This window comes from Bactrocera tryoni, chromosome 2 (assembly GCF_016617805.1).
Source record: "Bactrocera tryoni isolate S06 chromosome 2, CSIRO_BtryS06_freeze2, whole genome shotgun sequence".
Classification (NCBI taxonomy): domain Eukaryota; kingdom Metazoa; phylum Arthropoda; class Insecta; order Diptera; family Tephritidae; genus Bactrocera; species Bactrocera tryoni.
In genome coordinates, this window is record NC_052500.1 from 54,604,603 (window position 1) to 54,625,686 (window position 21,084).

General features: G+C 39.1%; 1 pseudogene; it reads left to right on the forward strand.

The window, feature by feature from the left end:
- Positions 1-5,290: 5,290 nt before the first annotated feature.
- On the forward strand, positions 5,291-6,664 carry LOC120768760 (annotated as a pseudogene).
- Positions 6,665-21,084: the final 14,420 nt, after the last annotated feature.

The window sequence follows — 21,084 nt, forward strand, 5'->3', positions numbered from 1 at the left end:
GCGACGCCACGCCCATTTTCAATTTTTAAAAAAAGCCTGGATGCAGCTTCCTTCTGCCATTTCACCCGTAAAATTTAATGTTTATGACGTTTTTTATTAGTCGGTTAACGCACTTTTGGTGATTTTCAACACAACCTTTGTATGGGAGGTGGGCGTGGTTAATATCCGACAGACATCCGGATTTCAACCCTACTCGTCACCCTGATCACTTTGGTATATGTAACCCTATATCTGACTCTTTTAGTTTTAGGACTTACAAACAACCGTACTATAATACTCTCCTTAGCAACATTGTTGCAAGAGTATAAAAAATGGTTTTACCTGGGCGCAAATTGGAGGTATTTATTACGTAAGCTGATATGCTCGTCCCAGCGCGTCCGTTAGAGAATTTGAAGACTTCCTCCTATAATTACCCTTAGAAATGTCTGATAATAATGGCAGGCACAGTAGACCTGATTTTTGTAAATGACGCACTATGGAGACACGTTAAATGGGAGGTGTCAGACATGTTCACATATAGTGATCACATGGCCATCATAGCAGAAGTTTTATTCTCTCGAGGCCAGGAACCCCCACGCAGTAACACTATACAAAAACGAAGCTGGAAGCAAACAGATTGTGATACAGACGTTTTTGAAACAGTCTGGAGTACAGCAATGGTGTCAGGCATCCACTTAGTAACCGCATTGTGAAAGGAACTGGTAATAGCATGCGACGCTACAATGCGAAGGACAAAATGTCACAATAACCGAAGACCTGTGTACTGGCGGAATGAAGAAACTGCCACGCTGAGAAAGCTCTGTCACTCATCCCGACGTCGCCTACGACGCAATCAAAATGGCGAAAACGGAAACCGTCTCAAAGAAGCTTTTAAAAGCCATAAGAAGCTTCTAAAGTCAGCTATAATCCGTAGCAAAAGAAACTGCTTTGAAAAGATCTGTGAAGAAGCGAATATAGACCCCTGGGGGATAGCTTATAAAATATGTATGTCCAAATTCCAAAATAAGCGGCAGCAACCCAAATGCGTTTCGTTCATGAAGAAAATCGTCGAGACATTATTTCCGACGCACGTTACCGAAGAAGACCTATTGGCCATAGCTAAAAAAATCAAAAACAACAAAGCGCCTGGTATCGATGGCATACCAAATAGAGCTCTAAAGGTAGCCATAATTTCGAACACCAACCCCAAGGCCCTCCCTTATGGAATCTAGTACGACGTTATAGTGGTAGCAGTAGCTAAACAACTTGATGACCTGCAAAATAACTGTAACGAATGCATAAATGGTCTGCGCCAATGGTTTTCGTCCATGAGTTTGGAACTGGCTGGGCACAAAACAGAAGTATTGCTCGTAAGCACCAGGAAAATTGAGGAAAAAATAACTCTCATTATAGGCGAGTGCGTGATTACTTCACAACCACAGTTGAAGTATTTAGGGGTAATATTGGACACCAAACTGAAATTCAAGCAGCACTTGACAAACGTAGCAAATAAAGCAAATAAGATTTATAATGCCCTATTAAGAATGATGGCAAATAGAGGTTGTATGCGCTCCAGCCGCCGACTTCTAATCGCAAAAGCGATGAGCTCAGTTATATTGTATGCAGCTCCAGTATGGATACAGATAGACATCCAGGGAGACGAGTTCGCGAGATTATATGAACTATTAGCGCCAATTACAGAAATCTAAAAGAGAGAAGAGAGAAAGAAGAGCATAACTATATGACAGCAACGGTGGCAAACCTCAACTAAAGGACGGTGGACCAACAGACTCATACCTGACATCCACATGTGGATAAGTAGACAACATGGGGATCTGGATTTCTATCTCATCCAAATATTAAATGGGCATGGGTGCTTTAGAGGCTACCTATACAAATTTCAAAATGACGTCAGTCAGTATTGTTCGATGTGTACGCAGTCAATAGAAGACTCGGAACACGTGTTTTACTATTGTCCTCGTTTTCGAAAAATAAGGGAAAAGTTAGAAACAGCACTAGGTGGTAGTTTAATGGTGGAAAGTTTGACTGCACTTATGTGTCAGTCCTCTGAGAAGTGGAAAGCTGTTCGCGAAGCGGCAACTTCCATCACGACAATATTAAGACAGGTACAGTAGAATAGGCGCCAGTCCGTCCGTGCCATAGAGGAGACGTAAAATGTCTTGTCACTCCCGTGAAGTAATACCTTATCTGGTGGTTCCGTGGGAGAGTCTTGTGTTGAGAGTAGGTTAGGTTTAGCGGATTAAAGTCCCGCACGTCGGCCTTTGATTCTTCCTCCTACTTTGCTTAAATATATTAATTACGTGTGCAAGCTAGGATAATAACAAGATTTTATGCCCAAGTTCGTTAAGATATTGTATGTACTTATATCAAAATACAAAAAGAGCAATATACAAAATATTAGAGGAATACAAATACAAATAATCAACATATGCCACACATACATATATAATAGCCAACCTACGACGACACCTCGCAATCTGCTGCCGCAAGTTAAAATTACAAAAATGCAGGTCGCAAATTAAGTGTGAGTATGGCAGAAAGTGTATACATTTTCTGAGCGAAGGTATGTATTTCCCATAAGAGCTTCCATGTTTTTCTTATATCGTTTAGTTACTTGTTTATACTGATTTTAGCAACAGCTGTTGTTGTGTTCTTATTGTTTGTTGTTGCTGCTAACACCGATGCCTCTTTCAATGAATGTTACTTATAAACTCTTTTAACGACCCGACGTACTATAGCAACAACAAACACACACCGTCACAAAATGGTTTATCATTAAAAGGTAATCGACAAAGTCAAACAAACGCGCTAAGTTTGAGCAGAAAAACGAAAACGAGTCCCCGCTAAATGGAAAAATACTCTTCGGGGCAGGTGTTATGATTCTTTAAGCAGCCAAGAAAAGTTTGCAAAGCACACTTAAGTTGCGCAAAAATAGCTTTGAGAGCTTCATACGCGCACAAGGTCAAGCGCAACTGGGACACATTGCCACCTGATAGTATGTTACACTGCGTTCTTGGCTCCTACGTGCTTACTGGTTCAAGACTTACTGTAACAGCTGTAAAGCTCATAGCGTGCCTGTGGCGTTTGCGGTATATACCGTTAAATTACATATATACCAATATATTTTACGAAACGTGACCAGTCGGACAGAAAATATTAACAGCTTAATACATCCATAGTTCCTTGTAGCTACTTGTAGCTGTATACTATACATATAGTACGAGTTTTACTTTGAACAAAGAACTTATTTTGACGGCAAAAGTTGTTTACGCGAAAACCTTGCCGCCGGCTGATCTGTTGAAACCAGTCATATAAATCTAGTACGTAGCAGACTTATGAATATAAAAGTGAGTATATGTACATATTCAAGGTCATTGTCTACAATTGTTTTCTACAAAATTTTATATTTTATTTGAAACCAGTTTCATATCATTTATCTTGATAACAATATAATGAAATAGTTAAATTGGCAATCTACATTTTTTAGTGACATCGTAAATCACTTAAGGAATAGTACATACATAAATATGTATGATATAACAACATCTTCACAGTTTCTGCGTCTGCATCATATCGTTACACATATATGTATATGCTTCTTGTTATAGTGAATAACAGTGCAGGAGCAGAACAGAAGAGGGCGTGTCTTACGACTTAAATCTAATCATATGGTAATGTTTTGTCCAACATTCATCGAATGTAATTGCAAAATCGATGGCTAAAACCCAGATACTACACGTAAGAAAAGATATGCTTGATCGTTTCTTTTAAATATTACATTGTTCTGTCCAGTACTTCAGGAATATTTGTCAGCTGTTATGCATTCATCCCAAATTATGATTCAAACTTTTCTTATTCATTTACAACTATCACTATAATACATATATGTATATATGTGTAAGTAAACAAAAACCACTGTACCGTGCCAGTAGCTGTGTGGTTTTATTTTGTATTTTTGGAGAAAAAAATGTTCAAATGATTCTTACATGAATATTGAACACATGCTTATGTTTCGAAATTAATTTGTTTTTTATTTTTGAACTGTTGTGACTTTTAACATAAAACGATAGAAAGTAGCATATGCCCGTCCGAGGTTCCAAGCTACCTCAACACCAATTTTCAGCCAAATCGGTTCAGCCGTTGATGAGTTATAAATATAGACATAAATTGCGAAATCGATGATGACGTCTTTCCGTGCTGTAGTTATTTATATCTAAGATTTTGATGCAGAATAACAGCCGGTTCTACGCACCGAAATTGACTCGGATTTCATCCGACCAAGGGCTATTTTTTCGGCGATCTAACCCCGTTTGGATCGGTGAGTATTAATTTATGTTTGTCGTCATTGAAGCAATGCCTTGCAGCAGGGTTGCTCCGTATCCTCCTGACTCGTGCTGGCATTGAGTCCACCCCGGGCCCGGAGGAATTTTTCTGCTGCGTATGCGCAAAACGGCTCCATCCAAACTCCACTTCGGTCAGGTGCAATACATGCAATGGATGGAGCCATCTTAAGACCTGCTCTGGCCTTAAAACTCATAGGGAGTGGACCACGCGTTACGTGGCTCCATGTTGCCTGTACGCGCGCCGCGCAGTCACTCAACCTAAGTGGCCAAAAGAGGACCTCCACCGTCTCCAGGAGCTTAACCAGGCAACATAGCTCCCCCACTGACTTGCCCCCACCTTCATCCCGCTCCAATCCTCGTGCGAGAACCAACCAGCAGCTCTTGGTCCCTCGCACAGTCTGTTCCGTGTGTCAGACCATCATACGTCGGAACGTTACATCAGTCAAGTGCAATTCCTGAACTGGCTGGTGTCACTTCCCGGCGTGGTCCGGCCTGCGCACCACACGTGAGTGGAGTGAATCGAACGTTGCCACATGCTGCAGGAGTCTACCCCCGCAACTCACAACAGTGGCGTCGCCTACCAACACCCCAGCGCGACAACCGCCCCTGCGGGTCCTGCGGCTGCAACAATTACCACCCACACGTCACTCCCTAACCCCTTAGGATCACCCACGGACACCCGCGACAAACGCGGCTACTTCAATTTAACTGCAACGGATTCCAGGGCAAGATCGATGAGATAGTTGCAGTTATGAATGGGGCACTTGTATCGATAACTGCGGTCCAAGAAACCAAGCTAAACAGCCGCTCAGATCTTCTGAGTTGTGCGGGTTTCAACGTAATACGTAAATCGCGAGCGAGATAATGGTGGTGGCCTAGCCTTCATATTGCACAACAACGCGCACCACGATCTTTGGCATTCGTGTCTGTCAAATGACCGTAGGGGTATGGAGCTGGCGGAACAGATTGACGATTCGACATTCTGCACAATGAATGAGGAAGCCCCCACCAGAGTTATGGGCACCTGTAAAAGCTCGCCGGATATTACCATCGCTAGCGGTTGTCTGATAAACAGTATATCCTATGCTAACCCTCGCATCAGATCATCTTCCCATAATTATCTCGATCGAAAAGCCTCCTGATTTTGTTTCTGTGGGCAACCGCACCTTCATTAACTTTAACAACGCTTATTGGGTCGGCTTCACATAATTTACTGAGAGCACCTTCAACGCTCTACCTATTCCTACGGCCGTATGCGTTGGCGAGCGTCAATTCCGCAAGGTGATGGCAGCAGCTACCGCTCACTTCATCCCTGCTGGAAGAATAGCGGAAATCCGCCCCAATTTCAAAGCCGAAACAGCCGTTTTAGCTAACGGGCGCGACACCTTATGCCATGCCGATCCCGGGGATCCCCGAATAAGGGAGCGGACAAAATGGATAGAGCACCTGAAGTCCTGTAACCTCTCCACCGGTGTGAGGCTACTTTGGGCTACTATCAAAGCTTTGTCAAACCCGAAGAGACATAATGACCGAGTTGAAGTTCAATTAAATGGTCATGCCAAAGCTAAACGATGTGTTAACCGACGGCTGCGCAAAATGCCAAACGACGACGCGCCACTTACTTTCACCGATGAGGAGGTTCAGGGTGTCATCAACAATGCAAAATCTTCCAAATCCATTGGCCCTGATGGAATCAACATGCTAATACTAAAGCATCTACGCTCGACGGGAGTAAAATATCTCACCAAAGTCCTCAACCTGTCGCTGACCACCCTTCAAATACCCGATGTGTGGAAAGTCGGAAGAGTGATCCCACTACTGAAACCTTGGAAACACGCCAACAAAGGGGAATCTTATCGACCGATAACTCTCATCTATCCAGTAGTGAAGACACTTGAGGTCTTGTTACTCCCGACCTTCACTCACCACCTGAGCCTAGCCAGCCACCAGCATGGATTCCTAAAAGTGCACAACACCGCCACAGCTCTTAGCGTCATAAACGCTCAGATAGTTCGTGGCCGCAACCAGAAACCACCCTGTGAAAGAACGATACTCGTAGCGTTGGACCTGTCAAAAGCTTTTGACACGGTCAACCACACAACGCTACTGGAGGACATTGAAAAAACTACGCTCCCTCCAGGACTAAAGAGGTGAACCATGAACTATCTGAACGGTCGTCAGTCATCCGCACTATTTCGAGGTGAAACATTTAAACTGAGAAAAATTAAACAGGGGGTTCGGCAGGTTGGTGTCCTCTCCCCGCTACTGTTTAATTTCTACATCTCGAAATTCCCTCAAACCACCAGAGGGGGTTTCCATAACCTCGTACGATGGAGAAAAGACAAAGAAACGTTGTTGGCAACATACAAGGCAATCGGCCGGCCGGTCCTTAATTACGAAGCACCCATAAAGGTCTTTCCTTGACTACGTCGACGAAGTCGTACAGTATGCCGACCGGACTTCGGACGCAACTTTCGGCAGGTACTGACCGCCATTCACAGCGGAGCCATCAACACCTTCACCGACTCCCTTCCCGTGAATGGCGTTCTTGGAGTCAAACCACAACCCATAGCAGACGAAGAGCTCCAGCTGCCGCGAGAAACTCGCGTGACCCTTGCGCAACTTCGTTCTGGAATTGTAGCAGGTTAAACTCCTACTTATCCAGAATAGACCACCTCTTTGCATGCCCTACGAACCCTACTCATCTAACACCTTCCTCCCTCTGGTCCGACCCCGTCGAAACAGCACGTTTCTTGGGCCTACCGTTAGATGACGTCGACGACAACACAAGTGACCCTTACCATCCTAACGGGAATTAGATATTTGTTAAAACAACAACAACGCATAATAACGTTTTTTTCTCTTTGCATTCATTGTAAGCGGTGGTAAGACAGGAACCGCGACGTAACACCAAATAAAATTTCTTTGAAAAAATATTTAAATACCGTTGAATTAGACCTTAAGTCTAAATTAGCGGTAACGTTTGTTTATATGTTTTTGTTAAATTTTGTTAATGTGTCCAAAAAGTTTGGCATTTCTTCGTGTCACGTTTCACTTTGGTCCTAAAAATTTTTAAACTCACGTTCATCACAATATCATATTCTCAGAAGAAGCTGATTTTTGCATGGAGCATGCTTGTCGCTCAATCCTGCTCTCCGCATTGCGCTCGCTCTCAACATTTTACTGAGTCTCAATTTACTATGAGCTGTCTCTGCATCCTTCGCGTGTTCTCGCGTCTTTTCTCAAAGCTATCCTATCAGAAATTCACCATAGACGCTCTCGAAAGAGCATCTTTTCGTTATTGTTGTTATATGCATCACATGGCGTTAGCTTGGTACCATCTCGCTGGACCACTGCATCATCCAGTCATCGTCGCGCTGTCAACAAAACTGGTATATTCAATGAAAGGAATTATAACGGATATATTTGATAACAACAACACCTACTACAGTTGTGTGTGTGTAGGTGTCTTTAGTGCATTTCTGTGTGCCTTAGTGTTAGTGTCAGAGAAACCTTGCCGAAGTGCGCAATAAAGCACATTTGCATGTGCAAATATACATATATAGATATATATGAATTTGTGTAGGTCTATATATACATATATGTATGTATGTGTATACGGATATTTACATATGTACGTATTGCTATAGTAACGAAACTTGTGTGATTTTTTGGTGAATGCGTGCAATTTTTTGAATTGTTTTTATTAAATGATAACAGCTATAAAAAAAAAACAAGAAAAAACGTTAACTTCGGTTGCACCGAAGCTAAATACCCTTCTCAAGTGCATTTCTCTTAGTAACTATGTGTTCCATTTGTACGGAAGTTATATGCTATATTATATGCTGAACAATTTTTTTGGAAATTATATTATTATAACAGTAATCCATGCCAAATTTCGTGAAGATACCACGTCAAATGCGAAAGTTTTCCATACAAGCCCTTGATTCCGATCGTTCGGTTTATATGGCAGCTATATGTTATAGTGGTCCGATATCGGCAGTTCCGACAAATGAGCAGTTTCTTGAAGAGAAAATGACGTTTGCAAAATTTCAAAACAATATCTTAAAAACTGAGGGACTATTTCGTATATATACAGACAGACAGACAGACGGACATGGCTAAATCGACTCAGCTCGACATACTGAACATTTATGTATATACTTTATAGGGTCTCCGACCCTTCCTTCTGGGTGTTACAAACTTCGTGGCAAACTTAATATACCCTGTTCAGGGTATAATAACAACAAAAGCTACCGTTAGTGAAAGTGCAATGTTAGTAAATATATCGGGTGATTTTTTAAGAGCTTGATAACTTTTTTTAAAAAAAAAACGCATAAAATTTGCAAAATCTCATCGGTTCTTTATTTGAAACGTTAGATTGGTTCATGACATTTACTTTTTGAAGATAATTTCATTTAAATGTTGACCGCGGCTGCGTCTTAGGTGGTCCATTCGGAAGAGTCCAATTTTGGGCAACTTTTTCGAGCATTTCGGCCGGAATAGCCCGAATTTCTTCGGAAATGTTGTCTTCAAAGCTGGAATAGTTGCTGGCTTATTTCTGTAGACTTTAGACTTGACGTAGCCCCACAAAAAATAGTCTAAAGGCGTTAAATCGCATGATCTTGGTGGCCAACTTACGGGTCCATTTCTTGAGATGAATTGTTCTCCGAAGTTTTCCTCAAAATGGCCATAGAATCGCGAGCTGTGTGGCATGTAGCGCCATCTTGTTGAAACCACATGTCAACCAAGTTCAGTTCTTCCATTTTTGGCAACAAAAAGTTTGTTAGCATCGAACGATAGCGATCGCCATTCACCGTAACGTTGCGTCCAACAGCATCTTTGAAAAAATACGGTCCAATGATTCCACCAGCGTACAAACCACACCAAACAGTGCATTTTTCGGGATGCATGGGCAGGTTGGCCACCAAGATCATGCGATTTAACGCCTTTAGACTATTTTTTGTGGGGCTACGTCAAGTCTAAAGTCTACAGAAATAAGCCAGCAACTATTCCAGCTTTGGAAGACAACATTTCCGAAGAAATTCGGGCTATTCCGGCCGAAATGCTCGAAAAAGTTACCCAAAATTGGACTTTCCGAATGGACCACCTAAGACGCAGCCGCGGTCAACATTTAAATGAAATTATCTTCAAAAAGTAAATGTCATGAACCAATCTAACGTTTCAAATAAAGAACCGATGAGATTTTGCAAATTTTATGCGTTTTTTTTTTAAAAAAAGTTATCAAGCTCTTAAAAAATCACCCGATATTTATAAAAAATAAAAAATAATATATGCAAAAATATGAAAGGTGTACATAAGTGTTAGTGCTGCAACTAAAACGGATTTTTTTGATAAATGAAAAAAAAATTAATAACAAAAAAGTTTCATGTGTAAAATTTTTGTTTCTTGGCTGTCAGTGAATTTGCTGGAGTAGGCGGACAGCCTGTGAGCTAAAGAGTTGCGAATTTCTTTTGACATGTTTCACATTTGCTGTAACATTTTCCACTTACAGCAAATGTTAGTGAAATTTCAACAACAAAAACAATCGCAACAACCAATTGTTCAAAAATACAACAAATATAACAAAGGCAAATACACACACTCGCATTTAATGTGTTGACAAAATTGCAGCCGGTGGGCCACAAGCTGTCACCTTCGATAATTTACCGTTAATTATGTGCTCTCGTAATCACGTTCTTAAGTAACGGCTTCCAATGGAGTGTTTGTGTAGAGTAGTTATTACGCGGAAACCGAGGTGAAACAAAGATTTGAGACTTCCGACGATATGTATAAAAAAGTAAATAGCAAAACAGGCCAAAAGTAAACCGCTAATTGCAGGTACTTGTATGTGAGTGTGTTAGTTAATACTTGTGTTTATGCATCTGTGTATTTACTTTTTAAGTACAAAGTTAATTGGCGGCAAATGTTGATGTTGACGTTGACAGCAACGCAGTCATAACTCGGTCAGTCGGTCATGGCTGCGAAGTCACATGTTACGCATAATTAATGATAAAAACAAATATGGCAAACAAACCAACACATGCACATACATGCATACATAAATAGAGAAACTAAAAGCGTGAGCGCGCCCACTTGTGTACATATAATATTGTTATTGTCTGCCGGTAGCCGCAGGGCGTTCGATGTCACGTGACAGGTACGAAAGTAAAGCAACAGTGCCTTTGAGTCTGCGTTTCCTGCTCAGCGTACAAATACATTATTAATTATTGTTATGCTGCGAGCATTGACATACACAAGTGTGTATGTATGTCTTCTTTAGTTTTTGTTGCAATTCAATTGGTATTTGTTTTGCAGTTTTAATAGCGAATATTTAAAGCTTGAGCGATTGTTTTAAACTGATTCAAAAACTGTCGTTGTATATACCTACAATAAATTAAGCAATATGGAAGATATGAAAATTTATCAATCAACATGTCAAAGGAAAATTGGGAATGTTATTTATTGGAGCAATTATATGGAGCAATTAAGTTGAATCGGTATAGTTTTTAAAACATCAATTACAAGTACTGGAAAAAGAAAAAGTGTAGTGGGATAGTGTGTTACATAGTAGGTAATTTAACTAAAAAACAGTAATAATTAAAATATAAGAAACTAAAAAATAAATTTAAAACAAAACTAATAATAGAGTTAAAATTAAATTCAAATACGGCAGATTAGAAGAGAATAAAATAATGGGTTGTCAAAAAAGTCTTGCGTTATTTTTATGGAATTTTTTTTATTTATTGAAATTGAAATGAATTTTTGATGACTCATGCCAAGCCTTGACCTTGCTACGGCTGCTACTATGCCGGTCTCTTTCGACCAATTCAGTGATTTTATCGCAATTTTCGACGACCGGCCTTCCGGAGCGTGGCGCATCTTCGACCACCTCTACACCAGAACGAAAACGTTGAAACCATCGTTGTGCGGTGGAAATGGAAACTGTATCGGGTCCATAATCTGCACAAATTTCATTGGCGGCTTGAGATGCATTTTTGCCTTTATCGTAGTAGTACTGTAAAATATGCCGTATTTTCTCTTTATTTTGCTCCATGTTTGCGACGCTATAACTCACGAACGACTTAAAAGAAACGACAATCAATCAAACACGTGTTAGCGCGTTAAATAAGCTTTCCAAAAGGGTATAGCATGACCCGATGGGACGAATAAAACTAGAACTACGATCTAATATAAACGGCTCGGAAGAGTTCGACTACGTCCTCTTAACCATGTTCTCCTTCGAATATTTTTATTGAAGTTATTAGCTTACTTACACACAAGAAAAAACTTAAGCTGACCTAGTATAATTTGTAGATTTTAGGTTCTGCCTTCTTCGTATTATCTATGTTATTTATCAGTCAGAACTTTGAATCGTCATTCATAAACAAAATTCAGTAGGAAAATTCTCCAAAATCTTTAGAATATTTCTAAAATCTTATAAATCATCTTTATAGCCTTTCAACACAGTAGCTAATTTAAATCGTGGCGCCGTCCTCTAATAAATTTAGTGTAGCCTAAATATTATGATAACTTCTCCTACAGTGTGAAAATGGATGAAATCGGAAGATAACCCCGTTCACTCCCCATATAACTGTACTTTTCAAAACTACTAAAAGCGCGAAAAATCTGAAACTAAATACGCCAGAGACATTTAATTTTACCTGCGAGAGTTTATGAGAGCGCTTTATGGGAGCCGCTGTGTGCCATGAGTGTGGCACTACCCACTTTTTGGTGAAATCACATATCTCGAGACCCGATCAACCGAATTTGACTAAATTTATTACGTGGTGGTCTCTTATTCATCTATCACAGTACGAAAATGAGCGACATCGGACTACAACCAAACCCACTTTCCATATAGCAACATTTTAAAGTCCACTTGATTTTTTCAATTCCCAGTAAAAAAACTCAAAAAGTATTTAATATAACGGGAGAAAACTTTGCACTAATGTTGCCTTTGTAATATGCCATCTTATGATCTAAAAGTGTCCAAATTCAACCAAAAATTTAGAGAAAACTTGTCCTAGCTCCTATATAACCAGAATTTGCGAACATCCAGCTGACTTTACTCCATATGTTTAGTGATTGTTTGTGAGGTGCCTTAATGAAACTCAGGAAACATTTTTTTGTTATATGGCAAGATAATAAACAAAATTGGAAACAAAATTGGAAACAAAATTGGATCAGTCCTACCCCAAGTCCCATATAATACATATATATCGGGTGATTTTTTAAGAGCTTGATAACTTTTTTAAAAAAAAAAACGCATAAAATTTGCAAAATCTCATCGGTTCTTTATTTGAAACGTTAGATTGGTTCATGACATTTACTTTTTGAAGATAATTTGGCATTTAAATGTTGACCGCGGCTGCGTCTTAGGTGGTCCATTCGGAAAGTCCAATTTTGGGCAACTTTTTCGAGCATTTCGGCCGGAATAGCCCGAATTTCTTCGGAAATGTTGTCTTCCAAAGCTGGAATAGTTGCTGGCTTATTTCTGTAGACTTTAGACTTGACGTAGCCCCACAAAAAATAGTCTCAAAGGCGTTAAATCGCATGATCTTGGTGTCAACTGCCCATGTTTCAAGTTCTTCCATTTTTGGCAACAAAAAGTTTGTTAGCATCGAACGATAGCGATCGCCATTCACCGTAACGTTGCGTCCAACAGCATCTTTGAAAAAATACGGTCCAATGATTCCACCAGCGTACAAACCACACCAAACAGTGCATTTTTCGGGATGCATGGGCGGTTGGCCACCAAGATCGTACGATTTAACGCCTTTAAGGCTATTTTTTGTGAGGGCTACGATCGAAGAGTCTAAGATCTACAGAAACCTTAAGCCAGGCGTGACTATTCCAGCCTTTGGAAGACCTTGTTTCCGAAAAGTCAATAACAGCGTTCCTTATCATGAATGGTATTTTCGTGGCATCAACTGTTAATCTATCGTTCAAATAATAAAGATGAAATTTTACAAGCCTATACGTTTTTCAAAAATTATCAATATCACCGATATATATTAGGGTGATTCAAAAATTTTTTTTTTTTCGTTTGGTACTCGGATAAATAGGTTCCTACACACCTCTAAGAAAGCCTCTCCAAACATGAGTTTTTAATTGTAACGGGAAGGTCCTCCTACATACAGTTTTCTATTTTTTCTTATTATCAGATAGAAAAATTTATATCTCGCTTCCAACTACTTGAAAAAATATCTTGCCTAATTAGATTTTGTAGTAAATTGAATGCTCTACAAAAAAGGTCTGTTATGATTTTTCGTAAACCCAAACGTTTAAAAATCCTTTTCTTTTAAAAATTTTGTTAAAAATGTGTGGAATCAACGATTTGAGTGCGACAACTTATTAAAAATGAAAATTGTTTATCAGCGAAAATTACTGCTATTAAAAAATATTGTTTACTTTCAGTTAGTATTTTTTTGCTTAACCCTTTTGCTTTAATACTGCTTCACATCAATTGTGAATTGACGTTATAAGACCCTGCACACCACTAGTGTTGCTTGCCATGCCATCCTAATTTCATCAAAAAGGACATCCATATTTGGGATATTTTTCGTACTTACTGCTTTTTTGACATCAGTAAAGATGTGTTCTCTTCACGCTATGCGTGAAACATAGCGAGGAACACATTCTTGTTAGATTGGTCGGCAAACATACCTTCGACCATCAGGATCTATGCGATTTATTTTGGTTACATCGCTCCAAACAACTTACTTCCATTTATTTGTTGTCCAATATCAATAAGCGTTAGAAAAGTCTAAACATTCTTTCCTTTGATTTTTAGTTAGAAGTGGTTTCGTGCGTGTTGTTCTGCCGTGAAATCCAAATTCGACTAAACGATGGGCAATTGCAGTCTTGGATATTTGGACATTATATTCGACTTGAATTTTATGCAGAATGTCGGTGGAACTCTTTTTTTGGGGAGATGATAGTAACTCTGCGGTATATTTCTGTTAAAGTTTTTCGGATTCTGCTTTGATGCATCTGGTTGACGGTGTGAACCTAAAATATTTCCCCGGCTTTGATTTTCACAAGTTGCAAAAGTATAAAATATTCGGTTGCCTCTGACATTAGCCCGCCTCCTTTCTTGTTTTAAAATTTTAGTGTTTCGCAGACATATTCTAAGAACGATTGTGTATTTTTCAGTTTTGCTTTTTTAAGTAAATTGAGAAACAGTAAATATGATAACTGAGTACACAGGAATAATAAACATCAAAGTTGGGCTTTTAATATACAATCCAAGATAAAGAAAGCCAAGAGGTCCACATTTAAGATTTTTACAGCTTTAAATAAAGAACACTTAGACTTAGACACATGATTTTCAAGTAAAAATTAAAGATATGTAATTTAATGATATGGGGAATAATAACTTTAATATAACCATAAGGATTTCTAATTATTTTTTAAAAAATATTAAAAAATAGTAATGGCAGCTGACTCGAAAAATTTCCAGGCGAGAGATCGTAGAGGTCACGCTACAGGCCAACGGCACAATATAACCAAACTGTTCCCCAAAAATTTCATTTAATAAACAGATTGTTCCGTTGTCTGTATGGCATTTAGCACCGTCTTTTTGGAACTAAAGGACGTTCACATCGACATCTTTCAATGAAGACAAAAATTCTGTAATCAATAGCGCTTCCCATTGACTGTAACATTAATATAGAGAAGTCACACCAAATATAACTATGCCTTAACAATGGCTTGTGGATTGTTATCACTCAAAATGTTACAATTCTGTTTACTAACGCACACATTTAAATAAAAGTAAGCTTAAAAGTTGAACAAAATTTTCTTATGAAAATCGAAGTCGGTGATTAACTCCCTTGGACCCATTTAGTAAGTAAACTGAGTATTGGTCAAGTTACAGCTGTCAAAAAGACAAAATCTGAAAAAATTATTGCTTATTTGAAAACCCTACACATACTACTGTAGGCATAAATAGTAAAACTTATTCATTTAAATTTCGCGCGAAAATCCATTCTCCGAAATGTTTTATTGTATTATATTATTTTATTCAACAAAGACGTTCGATTAAGTTGTGTATGCTGAAACGTTCAGAACGTTGGAGAAGGATTTCGGTATCGTGCCGCAACCTACGTGTTCGCCCGATTTAGCTAAAGGTGACTTTTGGCTATTCATCATATTTAAAACACCGCTCCGGGAAACCCGTTTTGACTCAATTGAATACAATTAATTCAATTAAACGTTAATCGCTACGAATCTTGATGGCTATTACAAAATTGACACTGTTTCGAGGATTGGAAGAAACGTTAGCACAAGTGTATAAGAACCAAGGGGCATTACTTTGAGGGGAACAATATAGATTTTGAAGAATAAATTAAGAATTTTAAAATATGAACAAAGTCTTACTAGTCTGAGCTAAAACTAGTATATATGTATATACTAGTAGTATATGCTAAGAAATACCTCGCAGTCCAAGTGGGATCTTTGTGATGCACCCAAATAGATACTGGTTATAATTCAAAATATTCTGAATGAATAAAAGGAATTACGTTTTTTCTATGTGTTAAGTCTCCTAGATATGTGAATAAAAAATGTCGATGGTATCATGCTGAAATATTATATATGCCAAAATGCAGGTTTTCTCTAAAAATTTCTCCAAATTCGGATTACAGTGGTAGTCTTAATTTCTGGGCTACAAGCAAACGCAGAACTAGATTGTCATATTGGTAATTGAATTCTTGACTCCATACTGTTTGAAATATTACACTGGTGATATATGCAAATAAGCTCGGAGAAGATTTACAGGGTTTTTTGCAGCTGATGAAAATTAAAATAGAGAACTAAAGTATGCGCAAAGGCATGCACATATGTAGTTAAGCAAGTTACGGATACAAGACTAGCATGTCCTTTGTTTGTCTTCCCATGGAAAAATACACAAAAAAAGAGAATAAGTTACGCTTATCGTGAAAAGGGGAGTCACATTTTAATATGCAAACAAATCCATGTTCAAGAATGCCCATATGCAGGTTTGTGTATGGACACAACGCTTTTATGCGTGAAAATGTGTGCATTTCTTGTTACTTTGGTGAAAAATGTCTTTGTATGTGCATTCAGTTCAGTAGCCGTTTACATGCAAAAACGCACTTAAAAGTTGAAAGTATACCTTGCCTTTGCCTACATCGCTGCTTCAAAGCTCTTCAGTTCCATATGCGAATATTTGTTGTTAGGAGACCTGCTGTGTGCCAGACTTTATGGGTAGCGTGGCAGTTAGGCAATTTTAAAGTGTGGCGGGAAAGCCCCAAATGGTAGGATGCCTTTATGTTTTTTATTGTAAGAATGTTTTTTATATTGTTGTGTATTTGTGTTCTGTTTGCTGAGCTTTGTTAATATTTTTTGTTTTCACACACAATGAGCTTCTTCGGTAGGTAATCACAGAGAAGAAGTGAGTAGATTATTGTAATTGTGTGAATTCGTGTGCGTAAAAATGTGTGTGAGCTGCAATAACGATATATTTTTTTTATAATAGGCGAAGCATCGAAAACCGGAGTGCGGAGCTTGAATCCGCTAAACCTAACCTACTCCCAACTCAAGCCTCTCCCACGGAACCACCGGCTAAGTATTTCTTCGTGGTAGGGACAAGACATTTAAGTCTCCTCTAATGCGCGGACTGACGGACGCCTAGTCTGTTGAAAAGAACTCAGTTTGGTCATAATGAATGCTGACGCTTCGCTGACAGCTTCCCATTTATCAGTCGACTGACACATGAGTGTCGTTAAATTATCGACCGTAAAACTACCACCGAGTGTGGTTTTTAGCTTTTCCCTTGTATTCGAAAATCGAGGGCAATAAAATAATACATTTTCAGAGTCTTCTATACACTCTGTACACGCTGGACAGTTCGGACTAATGTCATTGTGGAATCTGAAAAGGTGGCTTCTAAAGCATCCATGTCCACTAAGTATTTGGGTCAGATGGAAATCTAGGTCCCCATATCCACGAATGGACGTCCGGTATAAGTCGATGGGTCCATCGCCCTTTGGATGAGGAATTCTACCGCTCCTGCCACATTTTAGTGCTCTTGTTTCTCTCCTCTGTCCTTAACGATACTGTTTTAGGCGGTGATAACTGATATATAGTAAACGCTCGAGTTCATATCCCTGGATGTCAATAAAGCACTTATTACCCGAATTGCAGAAATCCTATGCACTGCAATTATTTGTTTAGCATACGCTTTTATATCCATTGCCTGTATCCATACTGGTGCCGCCTACAGTATTACGGAACTCATTGCTTTCGCTATTAAGAATCGCCGGCTGGAACGCGCACAGCGTCTTTGGTCATCATTCTCGATAGGATATTATAAATTTTATTTGCCTTCGCGGAAGAATACTAAAGGTGTCCTTTAAATTTTAATTTGGAATCTAATATTACTCCCAGATACTTCAGTTGCGACTGCGAAGTAATCTCGCAGTCCCCTATGGTGAGCTAGAGGAAATCTTCGAATTCTGTGATTGCTGCGCTGGGATGAGCATAGCAACTTACAAAATAAATCCCCTGAATATTCGCCCATGTGAAGCAATTATGGGCTCCTCTGGAGCAGGTCTTAAAAGGTTGACTTTTACAGGACCATATTGCTGCCTTGCCAGATTTGTCTGCAATCCATGTGCTTTCCGGACGCTGGGAGTACTGTTCACTTAGTATAGCGACATCAATGCCCTCTTTTATGATTGTCTGGCCAATCAAAGCCTGTGCTGCTGCGCAATGATTTAGATTTAGCTTTAGTATCCTCATTTACTTAGATACTTCATCATCACGGGGTACTTTGGGCAAGTCGTGCTCAATACAGAGTGCTCCCCTTTGCAGAGCATACAGCTCGGAACGTTTGTACACGACTTTGCTAAGTGTACTCGTATGTGGTCAAATGGGTTATAAAAAGTACGCCATTTATGGTTTATTTAGAACTTTAATTTCAAAACCTCCTCGCTTGTACCTTTTACCTCGGAATTCGCTCACATATACTTGCATCCATAAAACCCTATGATTCCAGAAACGGTTTCGAGCCATCGTTTTTACAAGTTTCTTCAGCTTTTGAGATACCGATACGAAATTTAACACAAATTTTGATATACAAAGGTGTATTGTAATAATTTAATTCAAAGATATACATATTGTTGATCTTTTGTCTGAAACGGCCATATCAGCCAACATTAACATACAACCGATTATTCAGGAAAATTTCACATAAATACCTCAAAATCTGATGAATAGCTCGCGTATATAACATTCCAGCAAATGGACAGACCAATAGGTGCACATATGTACCTAAATTGACACAGTTTAGTACGGTGATCATTTATGAATATTTTTTATGGCCTCCGACGTTTCGTTCAGAATGCAACAAACTCCTTCGGAAAACGTAATAAGCTAAGTGGATGCTCTATCACGGCTTCTTTTGCAGGAATGAATACGATGAACTCAGTTTTCGAGTTCTTTCCATAATGGATTGCAAACACTGCCGAATACCATGAAAAACAAGTAAGAAAGAAAGTAAGTTCGAACATTTCAAACTATTGCAACTTGCAAGGATTAAAGCCAGGGAAATAATTTCTAGTACATAAGGCTTGTTAGTTGGATCTAAGGCAAATTTTCTTCGGTTTTGTTCAATCTAACCAAAACAGTGCACCCTGACTAGAAAAACACGTTCTCTCAGTTTTATTAAGATAACTCACATTAAGTCACCCAGAAGTCGAAAATCTTTATATTAAGTGTGTGGGGCTTAAGGAAAGTATTGCCCAATCAATCCTTTTGAAGCACTCAGGAATTCTACTATCTTGACTATATTCTCTCTGGATTTAAAGTATAAGTCTGAAATGTTGCCCAATAATTTTGGACATATACCGAGAGTTGAAGAGTTAAGTGAGACGCATTTGCAGACAAAACAGGAAAAATTCTACCAAAAGATGCGGCGCCTAATAGAATTTTTCAAGACCGAAGCGTACTCTTGTAGGTCAAAAATAGGTGAAGAACTGATAAGGAGCATGCAACAGCTCCTTTGTAGAATATGGTCGGACGAAAGCATGCTCGACGGTTGGAATTTTAGTGTGCTCTACCCAATACACAAAATGGCAAGCCCCACAATCTGCGCTAACTACCGTGGGATCAACCTTCTCATCATCGCATATAAGGTTCTATCGAGCGTATTGTGTGAAAGATTAAATACCACTATCCAAAAAGACCTCATCAGTGTAGCTTTAGGCCTGAAAAATCAAAAACTGACCAGATATTCACCATGCACTAAATCTTTCCTTTATACCGCTATCTGAATTTGATATCCCCGCAAAACTAATGCGACTATGTAAATTGACGTTCAGTTATATCAAACGCACATTCAGAATCGAGCCATTCGATACCACGGGAACACGGGGATATAAATATCATTGGTCTCCACAAGCGAGTCGTTAGTTTTGCTCTTTCCAGACTGAATAAGAAAGCAAAGCAAATGGGTGTAGTAGTAAACGAAGGTAAGACGAAATATCTCATGCCATCAAACAAAAAGTTGTCGCATACGCGACTTGTCTCTCAAGTCACTGTCGACAGACATACCATTAACAGAATAACTCTTGCCAACAGGTGCTACTTCGTACTGAGTGAGCAATAGAGAAGTAAAGTCCACTCTCGACGATCAAAGACCAAACTCTGCAAGTTACTTATCACCCTCGTCCTGATATATGTTGCAGAGGGATAGACAATGACAACATCTGATGAGCTGGCGTTACATGCTTTCGAGAGAAAGATTTTGCAGTAGTTGAAACGATGAGCTGTACGAAATATACGACGATATTGAATAGCTCAGCGAATTAGGAGCGGCTACGCTGGCTGGGTCATGTCGTCCGTATGAATGAAAACACTCTAACTCTGAAATTATTCGACACAGTATCCGCCGGGGGAAGCCGCGGGTGGAAGCAGATGTAGAGAAAGACCTCTACTCCGCTTTAAAGACTAGGGTGAGGAGGAGCTGACTTCACTTGGAATCTCCAAGTGGTGCCAAACAGCGAAAAAGAAGACTGTCGCGCTGTTGTAAACTCAGCTATAATCGCGTAAGCAGTGGCTGGGCCATTAAAGAAGAAGTTTGTAACAGCCAAGAGATAGCGTCGGACTCTGCAAAATCAAATATACATAATTGACCAGTGTGACGGGTTGAGTTGATATAGCCATGTCCGTTTGTCAGTTTGTATATTTGCAGAAGGGATTACTTCATAGACTTTGAGATATCGATATGAAATTTTGCTCACGTTATAGCACACAGCTGCTACATAATAAGCTGAATTATCGGAATCAGGAGGTGTATGCTGATCAACATCAAGAAAAAAGTATTTTTATGAGGGTAACGTTTTTTATTATTTATGAATATTTTGACTAAAAGATTAAGGTAGGTGGAGCTTTGTACAATGTATGCAGGGTTTTGTAGTTTTCAAAGGATTATAAGCTGCTGATTATACTAATAAATTAATAAGGTTCAAAATATCTGATATAAGTCATTCAATGGTTTTTGGGGTATGATAATTCAAGCTTGTTGAGTTTTGTGAAATTTTTTAATAAACTCGAGGTATACTCACTTTTTGCACTTATACACGAATTTAATTTAAAATGTTCTGCGATAACATACCTTCCACATGATAATGACAAAAGCACATAAATGTGAAACTGCAATCTATGTTAGATAAGCGACAAAATATATTTTAAACCTAAAACTAAAATAAAG